The sequence below is a fragment of the Telmatherina bonti genome, assembly GCF_933228915.1.
Source record: "Telmatherina bonti genome assembly, chromosome: 19".
Lineage (NCBI taxonomy): Eukaryota > Metazoa > Chordata > Actinopteri > Atheriniformes > Telmatherinidae > Telmatherina > Telmatherina bonti.
Window position 1 is genome coordinate 804,508 of NC_136617.1, and position 11,830 is coordinate 816,337.

Below are 11,830 nucleotides of genomic sequence, written 5' to 3' on the forward strand. Positions count from 1 at the left end.
CACATCACCATGAGATCTCCGTTCCACCTCATCATGATGAGAATCTCCCGTTCCACCACATCACCATGAGACTCTCCCGTTCCACCTCATCACCATGAGACTCTCCCGTTCCACCACATCAGCATGAGAATTTCCCGTTCCACATCACCATGAGAATCTCCTGTTCCACCACATCACCATGAGAATCTCCGTTCCACCACATCACCATGAGAATCTCCCGTTTAACCTCATCACCATGAGAATCTCCGGTTCCACCACATCACCATGAGAATCTCCGTTCCACCACATCACCATGAGAATCTCCCGTTCCACCACATCACCATGAGAATCTCCGTTCCACCACATCACCATGAGAATCTCCGTTCCACCTCATCACCATGAGAATCTCCTGTTCCACATCACCATGAGAATCTCCTGTTCCACCTCATCACCATGAGAATCTCCCGTTCCACCACATCACCATGAGAATCTCCGTTCCACCTCATCATGATGAGAATCTCCCGTTCCACCACATCACCATGAGAATCTCCGTTCCACCACATCACCATGAGAATCTCCGTTCCACCTCATCATGATGAGAATCTACCGTTCCACCACATCACCATGAGAATCTCCGTTCCACCTCATCATGATGAGAATCTCCCGTTCCACCACATCAGCATGAGAATTTCCCGTTCCACTTCACCATGAGAATCTCCCGTTTCACCTCATCACCATGAGAATCTCCTTTTCCACCACATCACCATGATAATCTCCCGTTCCACCTCATCACCATGAGAATCTCCCGTTCCACCACATCACCATGAGAATCTCCGTTCCACCTCATCACCATGAGAATCTCCGTTCCACCACATCACCATGAGAATCTCCTGTTCCACCTCATCACCACGAGAATCTCCCGTTCCACCACATCACCATGAGAATCTCCCGTTTCACCACATCACCATGAGAATCTCCGTTCCACCTCATCACCATGAGAATCTCCCCTTCCACCTCATCACCATGAGAATCTCCCGTTTCACCACATCACCATGAGAATCTCCGTTCCACCTCATCACCATGAGAATCTCCGTTCCACCACATCACCATGAGAATCTCCTGTTCCACCTCATCACCATAAGAATCTCCCGTTCCACATCATCATGAGAATCTCCCGTTCCACCTCATCACCATGAGAATCTCCCGTTCCACCACATCACCATAAGAATCTCCCGTTCCACCTCATCACCATGAGAATCTCCCGTTCCACCACATCACCATGAGAATCTCCGTTCCACCTCATCACCATGAGAATCTCCCGTTTCACCACATCACCATGAGAATCTCCGTTCCACCTCACCATGAGAATCTCCGTTCCACCACATCACCATGAGAATCTCCCGTTCCACCTCATCACCATAAGAATCTCCCGTTCCACCACATCACCATGAGAATCTCCGTTCCACCTCATCACCATGAGAATCTCCCGTTCCACCTCATCACCATGAGAATCTCCGTTCCACCACATCATGATGAGAATCTCCCGTTCCACCACATCATGATGAGAATCTCCCGTTCCACCTCATCACCATGAGGATCTCCGTTCCACCTCATCACCATGAGAATCTCCCGTTCCACCACATCACCATGAGACTCTCCCGTTCCACCTCATCACCATGAGAATCTCCATTCCACCACATCATGATGAGAATCTCCCGTTTCACCTCATCACAATAAGGATCTCCGTTCCACCTCATCACCATGAGAATCTCCCGTTTCACCACATCACCATGAGAATCTCCCGTTCCACCACATCACCATAAGAATCTCCCGTTCCACCTCATCACCATGAGAATCTCCGTTCCACCACATCACCATGAGAATCTCCGTTCCACCTCATCACCATGAGAATCTCCTGTTCCACCACATCACCATGAGAATCTCCTGTTCCACCTCATCACCATGAGAATCTCCCATTCCACCACATCACCATGAGAATCTCCGTTCCACCTCATCATGATGAGAATCTCCGTTCCACCACATCACCATGAGAATCTCCGTTCCACCACATCACCATGAGAAACTCCGTTCCACCTCATCATGATGACAATCTCCGTTCCACCTCATCACCATGAGAATCTCCGTTCCACCACATCACCATGAGAATCTCCTGTTCCACCACATCACCATGAGAATCTCCGTTCCACCACATCACCATGAGAATCTCCCGTTTCACCACATCACCATGAGAATCTCCGTTCCACCTCATCACCATGAGAATTTCCCGTTCCACCACATCACCACGAGAATCTCCGTTACACCTCATCACCATGAGAATCTCCCGTTCCACCACATCACCATGAGAATCTCCGTTCCACCTCATCATGATGAGAATCTCCCGTTCCACCACATCACCATGAGACTCTCCCGTTCCACCACATCACCATGAAACTCTCCCGTTCCACCTCATCACCATGAGAATTTCCCGTTCCACCACATCACCACGAGAATCTCCGTTCCACCTCATCACCATGAGAATCTCCCGTTCCACCACATCACCATGAGAATCTCCGTTCCACCTCATCATGATGAGAATCTCCCGTTCCACCACATCACCATGAGACTCTCCCGTTCCACCACATCACCATGAGACTCTCCCGTTCCACCACATCAGCATGAGAATTTCCCGTTCCACATCACCATGAGAATCTCCTGTTCCACCTCATCACCATGAGAATCTCCGTTCCACCACATCACCATGAGAATCTCCCGTTTCACCTCATCACCATGAGAATCTCCTGTTCCACCACATCACCATGAGAATCTCCGTTCCACCACATCACCATGAGAATCTCCCGTTCCACCACATCACCATGAGAATCTCCGTTCCACCACATCACCATAAGAATCTCCGTTCCACCTCATCACCATGAGAATCTCCTGTTCCACCACATCACCATGAGAATCTCCTGTTCCACCTCATCACCATGAGAATCTCCCGTTCCACCACATCACCATGAGAATCTCCGTTCCACCTCATCATGATGAGAATCTCCCGTTCCACCACATCACCATGAGAATCTCCGTTCCACCACATCACCATGAGAATCTCCTTTTCCACCTCATCATGATGAGAATCTACCGTTCCACCACATCACCATGAGAATCTCCGTTCCACCTCATCATGATGAGAATCTCCCGTTCCACCACATCAGCATGAGAATTTCCCGTTCCACATCACCATGAGAATCTCCTGTTCCACCACATCACCATGAGAATCTCCGTTCCACCACATCACCATGAGAATCTCCCGTTTCACCTCATCACCATGAGAATCTCCTGTTCCACCACATCACCATAAGAATCTCCCGTTCCACCTCATCACCATGAGAATCTCCCGTTCCACCACATCACCATGGGAATCTCCCGATCCACCACATCACCATGAGAATCTCCGTTCCACCTAATCACCATGAGAATCTCCGTTCCACCACATCACCATGAGAATCTCCTGTTCCACCTCATCACCACGAGAATCTCCCGTTTCACCACATCACCATGAGAATCTCCCGTTCCACCACATCACCATAAGAATCTCCCGTTCCACCTCATCACCATGAGAATCTCCGTTCCACCACATCACCATGAGAATGTCCGTTCCACCTCATCACCATGAGAATCTCCCGTTCCACCACATCACCATGAGAATCTCCTGTTCCACCTCATCACCATGAGAATCTCCCGTTCCACCACATCACCATGAGAATCTCCGTTCCACCTCATCATGAGAATCTCCCGTTCCACCACATCACCATGAGAATCTCCGTTCCACCACATCACCATGAGAATCTCCGTTCCACCTCATCATGATGAGAATCTCCGTTCCACCTCATCACCATGAGAATCTCCGTTCCACCACATCACCATTAGAATCTCCTGTTCCACCACATCACCATGAGAATCTCCGTTCCACCACATCACCATGAGAATCTCCCGTTTCACCACATCACCATGAGAATCTCCGTTCCACCACATCACCACGAGAATCTCCGTTCCACCTCATCACCATGAGAATCTCCCGTTCCACCACTTCACCATGAGAATCTCCGTTCCACCTCATCATGATGAGAATCTCCCGTTCCACGACATCACCATGAGAATCTCCCGTTCCACCACATCACCATGAGACTCTCCCGTTCCACCTCATCACCATGAGAATCTCCGTTCCACCACATCATGATGAGAATCTCCCGTTTCACCACATCACCATGAGAATCTCCGTTCCACCTCATCACCATGAGAATCTCCGTTCCACCTCATCACCATGAGAATCTCCTGTTCCACCACATCACCATGAGAATGTCCGTTCCACCTCATCACCATGAGAATCTCCGTTCCACCACATCATGATGAGAATCTCACGTTCCACCACATCATGATGAGAATCTCCCGTTCCACCTCATCACCATGAGGATCTCCGTTCCACCACATCACCATGAGAATCTCCTTTCCACCACATCACCATGAGAATCGCCGTTCCACCTCATCATGATGAGAATCTTCGTTCCACCTCATCACCATGAGAATCTCCGTTCCACCACATCACCATGAGAATCTCCGGTTCCACCACATCACCATGAGAATCTCCGTTCCACCACATCACCATGAGAATCTCCCGTTTCACCACATCACCATGACAATCTCCGTTCCACCTCATCACCATGAGAATTTCCCGTTCCACCACATCACCACGAGAATCTCCCGTTCCACCACATCACCATCAGAATCTCCGTTCCACCTCATCATGATGAGAATCTCCCGTTCCACCTCATCACCATGAGACTCTCCCGTTCCACCTCATCACCATGAGACTCTCCCGTTCCACCACATCAGCATGAGAATTTCCCGTTCCACATCACCATGAGAATCTCCTGTTCCACCACATCACCATGAGAATCTCCGTTCCACCACATCACCATGAGAATCTCCCGTTTAACCTCATCACCATGAGAATCTCCGGTTCCACCACATCACCATGAGAATCTCCGTTCCACCACATCACCATGAGAATCTCCCGTTCCACCACATCACCATGAGAATCTCCGTTCCACCACATCACCATGAGAATCTCCGTTCCACCTCATCACCATGAGAATCTCCTGTTCCACATCACCATGAGAATCTCCTGTTCCACCTCATCACCATGAGACTCTCCCGTTCCACCACATCACCATGAGAATCTCCGTTCCACCTCATCATGATGAGAATCTCCCGTTCCACCACATCACCATGAGAATCTCCGTTCCACCACATCACCATGAGAATCTCCGTTCCACCTCATCATGATGAGAATCTCCCGTTCCACCACATCAGCATCAGAATTTCCCGTTCCACTTCACCATGAGAATCTCCCGTTTCACCTCATCACCATGAGAATCTCCTTTTCCACCACATCACCATGATAATCTCCCGTTCCACCTCATCACCATGAGAATCTCCCGTTCCACCACATCACCATGAGAATCTCCCGTTTCACCACATCACCATGAGAATCTCCGTTCCACCTCATCACCATGAGAATCTCCGTTCCACCACATCACCATGAGAATCTCCTGTTCCACCTCATCACCACGAGAATCTCCCGTTCCACCACATCACCATGAGAATCTCCCGTTTCACCACATCACCATGAGAATCTCCGTTCCACCTCATCACCATGAGAATCTCCCCTTCCACCTCATCACCATGAGAATCTCCCGTTTCACCACATCACCATGAGAATCTCCGGTCCACCTCATCACCATGAGAATCTCCGTTCCACCACATCACCATGAGAATCTCCTGTTCCACCTCATCACCATAAGAATCTCCCGTTCCACATCACCATGAGAATCTCCCGTTCCACCTCATCACCATGAGAATCTCCCGTTCCACCACATCACCATAAGAATCTCCCGTTCCACCTCATCACCATGAGAATCTCCCGTTCCACCACATCACCATGAGAATCTCCGTTCCACCTCATCACCATGAGAATCTCCCGTTTCACCACATCACCATGAGAATCTCCCGTTCCACCACATCACCATGAGAATCTCCGTTCCACCTCATCACCATGAGAATCTCCGTTCCACCTCATCACCATGAGAATCTCCGTTCCACCACATCATGATGAGAATCTCCCGTTCCACCACATCATGATGAGAATCTCCCGTTCCACCTCATCACCATGAGGATCTCCGTTCCACCTCATCACCATGAGAATCTCCCGTTCCACCACATCACCATGAGACTCTCCCGTTCCACCTCATCACCATGAGAATCTCCGTTCCACCACATCATGATGAGAATCTCCCGTTCCACCTCATCACAATAAGGATCTCCGTTCCACCTCATCACCATGAGAATCTCCCGTTTCACCACATCACCATGAGAATCTCCCGTTCCACCACATCACCATAAGAATCTCCCGTTCCACCTCATCACCATGAGAATCTCCGTTCCACCACATCACCATGAGAATCTCCGTTCCACCTCATCACCATGAGAATCTCCCGTTCCACCACATCACCATGAGAATCTCCGTTCCACCTCACCATGAGAATCTCCGTTCCACCATATCACCATGAGAATCTCCCGTTCCACCTCATCACCATAAGAATCTCCCGTTCCACCACATCACCATGAGAATCTCCGTTCCACCTCATCACCATGAGAATCTCCGTTCCACCTCACCATGAGAATCTCCGTTCCACCATATCACCATGAGAATCTCCCGTTCCACCTCATCACCATAAGAATCTCCCGTTCCACCACATCACCATGAGAATCTCCGTTCCACCTCATCACCATGAGAATCTCCGTTCCACCTCATCACCATGAGAATCTCCGTTCCACCACATCATGATGAGAATCTCCCGTTCCACCACATCATGATGAGAATCTCCCGTTCCACCTCATCACCATGAGGATCTCCGTTCCACCTCATCACCATGAGAATCTCCCGTTCCACATCACCATGAGACTCTCCCGTTCCACCTCATCACCATTAGAATCTCCGTTCCACCACATCATGATGAGAATCTCCAGTTCCACCTCATCACAATAAGGATCTCCGTTCCACCTCATCACCATGAGAATCTCCCGTTTCACCACATCACCATGAGAATCTCCCGTTCCACCACATCACCATAAGAATCTCCCGTTCCACCTCATCACCATGAGAATCTCCGTTCCACCACATCACAATGAGAATCTCCGTTCCACCTCATCACCATGAGAATCTCCTGTTCCACCACATCACCATGAGAATCTCCTGTTCCACCTCATCACCATGAGAATCTCCCGTTCCACCACATCACCATGAGAATCTCCGTTCCACCTCATCATGATGAGAATCTCCCGTTCCACCTCATCACCATGAGAATCTCCTGTTCCACCACATCACCATGAGAATCTCCGTTCCACCTCATCACCATGAGAATCTCCGTTCCACCACATCATGATGAGAATCTCACGTTCCACCACATCATGATGAGAATCTCCCGTTCCACCTCATCACCATGAGGATCTTCGTTCCACCTCATCACCATGAGAATCTCCCGTTCCACCACATCACCATGAGACTCTCCCGTTCCACCTCATCACCATGAGAATCTCCGTTCCACCACATCATGATGAGAATCTCCCGTTCCACCTCATCACAATAAGGATCTCCGTTCCACCTCATCACCATGAGAATCTCCCGTTTCACCACATCACCATGAGAATCTCCTGTTCCACCACATCACCATGAGAATCTCCCGTTTCACCACATCACCATGAGAATCTCCGTTCCACCACATCACCATGAGAATCTCCATTCCACCTCATCACCATGAGAATCTCCTTTTCCACATCACCATGAGATTCTCCTGTTCCACCTCATCACCATGAGAATCTCCCGTTCCACCACATCACCATGAGAATCTCCGTTCCACCTCATCATGATGAGAATCTCCCGTTCCACCACATCACCATGAGAATCTCCGTTCCACCACATCACCATGAGAATCTCCGTTCCACCTCATCATGATGAGAATCTACCGTTCCACCACATCACCATGAGAATCTCCGTTCCACCTCATCATGATGAGAATCTCCCGTTCCACCACATCACCATGAGAATTTCCCGTTCCACATCACCATGAGAATCTCCTGTTCCACCACATCACCATGAGAATCTGGGTTCCACCACATCACCATGAGAATCTCCCGTTTCACCTCATCACCATGAGAATCTCCTGTTCCACCACATCACCATGAGAATCTCCGTTCCACCTCATCACCATAAGAATCTCCCGTTCCACCTCATCACCATGAGAATCTCCGTTCCACCACATCACCATGAGAATCTCCGTTCCACCTCATCACCATGAGAATCTCCTGTTCCACCACATCACCATGAGAATCTCCTGTTCCACCTCATCACCATGAGAATCTCCCGTTCCACCACATCACCATGAGAATCTCCGTTCCACCTCATCATGATGAGAATCTCCCGTTCCACCACATCACCATGAGAATCTCCGTTCCACCACATCACCATGAGAATCTCCGTTCCACCTCATCACCATGAGAATCTCCTGTTCCACCACATCACCATGAGAATCTCCTGTTCCACCTCATCACCATGAGAATCTCCCGTTCCACCACATCACCATGAGAATCTCCGTTCCACCTCATCATGATGAGAATCTCCCGTTCCACCTCATCACCATGAGAATCTCCGTTCCACCACATCACCATGAGAATCTCCCGTTTCACCACATCACCATGAGAATCTCCGTTCCACCTCATCACCATGAGAATTTCCCGTTCCACCACATCACCACGAGAATCTCCGTTCCACCTCATCACCATGAGAATCTCCCGTTCCACCACATCACCATGAGAATCTCCGTTCCACCTCATCATGATGAGAATCTCCCGTTCCACCACATCACCATGAGACTCTCCCGTTCCACCTCATCACCATGAGAATCTCCGTTCCACCTCATCACCATGAGACTCTCCCGTTCCACCTCATCACCATGAGAATCTCCGTTCCACCACATCATGATGAGAATCTCCCGTTTCACCACATCACCATGAGAATCTCCGTTCCACCTCATCACCATGAGAATCTCCGTTCCACCTCATCACCATGAGAATCTCCTGTTCCACCACATCACCATGAGAATCTCCGTTCCACCTCATCACCATGAGAATCTCCGTTCCACCACATCATGATGAGAATCTCCCGTTCCACCACATCATGATGAGAATCTCCCGTTCCACCTAATCACCATGAGGATCTCCGTTCCACCTCATCACCATGAGAATCTCCCGTTCCACCACATCACCATGAGACACTCCCGTTCCACCTCATCACCATGAGACTCTCCCGTTCCACCTCATCACCATGAGAATCTCCGTTCCACCTCATCACCATGAGACTCTCCCGTTCCACCTCATCACCATGAGTATCTCCGTTCCACCACATCATGATGAGAATCTCCCGTTTCACCACATCACCATGAGAATCTCCGTTCCACCTCATCACCATGAGAATCTCCGTTCCACCTCATCACCATGAGAATCTCCTGTTCCACCACATCACCATGAGAATCTCCGTTCCACCTCATCACCATGAGAATCTCCGTTCCACCACATCATGATGAGAATCTCCCGTTCCACCACATCATGATGAGAATCTCCCGTTCCACCTAATCACCATGAGGATCTCCGTTCCACCTCATCACCATGAGAATCTCCCGTTCCACCACATCACCATGAGACACTCCCGTTCCACCTCATCACCATGAGAATCTCCGTTCCACCACATCATGATGAGAATCTCCCGTTCCACCTCATCACCATGAGAATCTCCGTTCCACCACATCATGATGAGAATCTCCCGTTCCACCACATCACCATGAGAATCTCCGTTCCACCTCATCATGATGAGAATCTCCCGTTCCACCACATCACCATGAGAATCTCCGTTCCACCACATCACCATGAGAATCTCCGTTCCACCTCATCATGATGAGAATCTCCGTTCCACCACATCACCATGAGAATCTCCGTTCCACCTCATCATGATGAGAATCTCCCGTTCCACCACATCAGCATGAGAATTTCCCGTTCCACATCACCATGAGAATCTCCTGTTCCACCACATCACCATGAGAATCTCCGTTCCACCACATCACCATGAGAATCTCCCGTTTCACCTCATCACCATGAGAATCTCCGTTCCACCACATCACCATGAGAATCTCCTGTTTCACCACATCACCATGAGAATCTCCGTTCCACCTCATCACCATGAGAATCTCCGTTCCACCACATCACCATGAGAATCTCCTGTTTCACCACATCACCATGAGAATCTCCGTTCCACCTCATCACCATGAGAATCTCCGTTCCACCACATCACCATGAGAATCTCCCGTTTCACCTCATCACCATGAGAATCTCCTGTTCCACCTCATCACCACGAGAATCTCCTGTTCCACCACATCACCATGAGAATCTCCCGTTTCACCACATCACCATGAGAATCTCCCGTTTCACCACATCACCATGAGAATCTCCGTTCCACCTCATCACCATGAGAATCTCCGTTCCACCACATCACCATGAGAATCTCCGTTCCACCTCATCACCATGAGAATTTCCCGTTCCACCACATCACCACGAGAATCTCCGTTCCACCACATCACCATGAGAATCTCCGTTCCACCTCATCACCATGAGAATCTCCTGTTCCACCACATCACCATGAGAATCTCCTGTTCCACCTCATCACCATGAGAATCTCCCGTTCCACCACATCACCATGAGAATCTCCGTTCCACCTCATCATGATGAGAATCTCCCGTTCCACCTCATCACCATGAGAATCTCCGTTCCACCACATCACCATGAGAATCTCCCGTTTCACCACATCACCACGAGAATCTCCGTTCCACCTCATCACCATGAGAATTTCCCGTTCCACCACATCACCACGAGAATCTCCGTTCCACCTCATCACCATGAGAATCTCCCGTTCCACCACATCACCATGAGAATCTCCGTTCCACCTCATCATGATGAGAATCTCCCGTTCCACCACATCACCATGAGACTCTCCCGTTCCACCTCATCACCATGAGAATCTCCGTTCCACCTCATCACCATGAGACTCTCCCGTTCCACCTCATCACCATGAGAATCTCCGTTCCACCACATCATGATGAGAATCTCCCGTTTCACCACATCACCATGAGAATCTCCGTTCCACCTCATCACCATGAGAATCTCCGTTCCACCTCATCACCATGAGAATCTCCTGTTCCACCACATCACCATGAGAATCTCCGTTCCACCTCATCACCATGAGAATATCCGTTCCACCACATCATGATGAGAATCTCCCGTTCCACCACATCATGATGAGAATCTCCCGTTCCACCTAATCACCATGAGGATCTCCGTTCCACCTCATCACCATGAGAATCTCCCGTTCCACCACATCACCATGAGACACTCCCGTTCCACCTCATCACCATGAGAATCTCCGTTCCACCACATCATGATGAGAATCTCCCGTTCCACCTCATCACAATAAGGATCTCCGTTCCACCTCATCACCATGAGAATCTCCCGTTTCACCACATCACCATGAGAATCTCCTGTTCCACCACATCACCATGAGAATCTCCGTTCCACCACATCACCATGAGAATCTCCGTTCCACCACATCACCATGAGAATCTCCTGTTCCACATCACCATGAGAATCTCCTGTTCCACCTCATCACCATGAGAATCTCCCGTTCCAC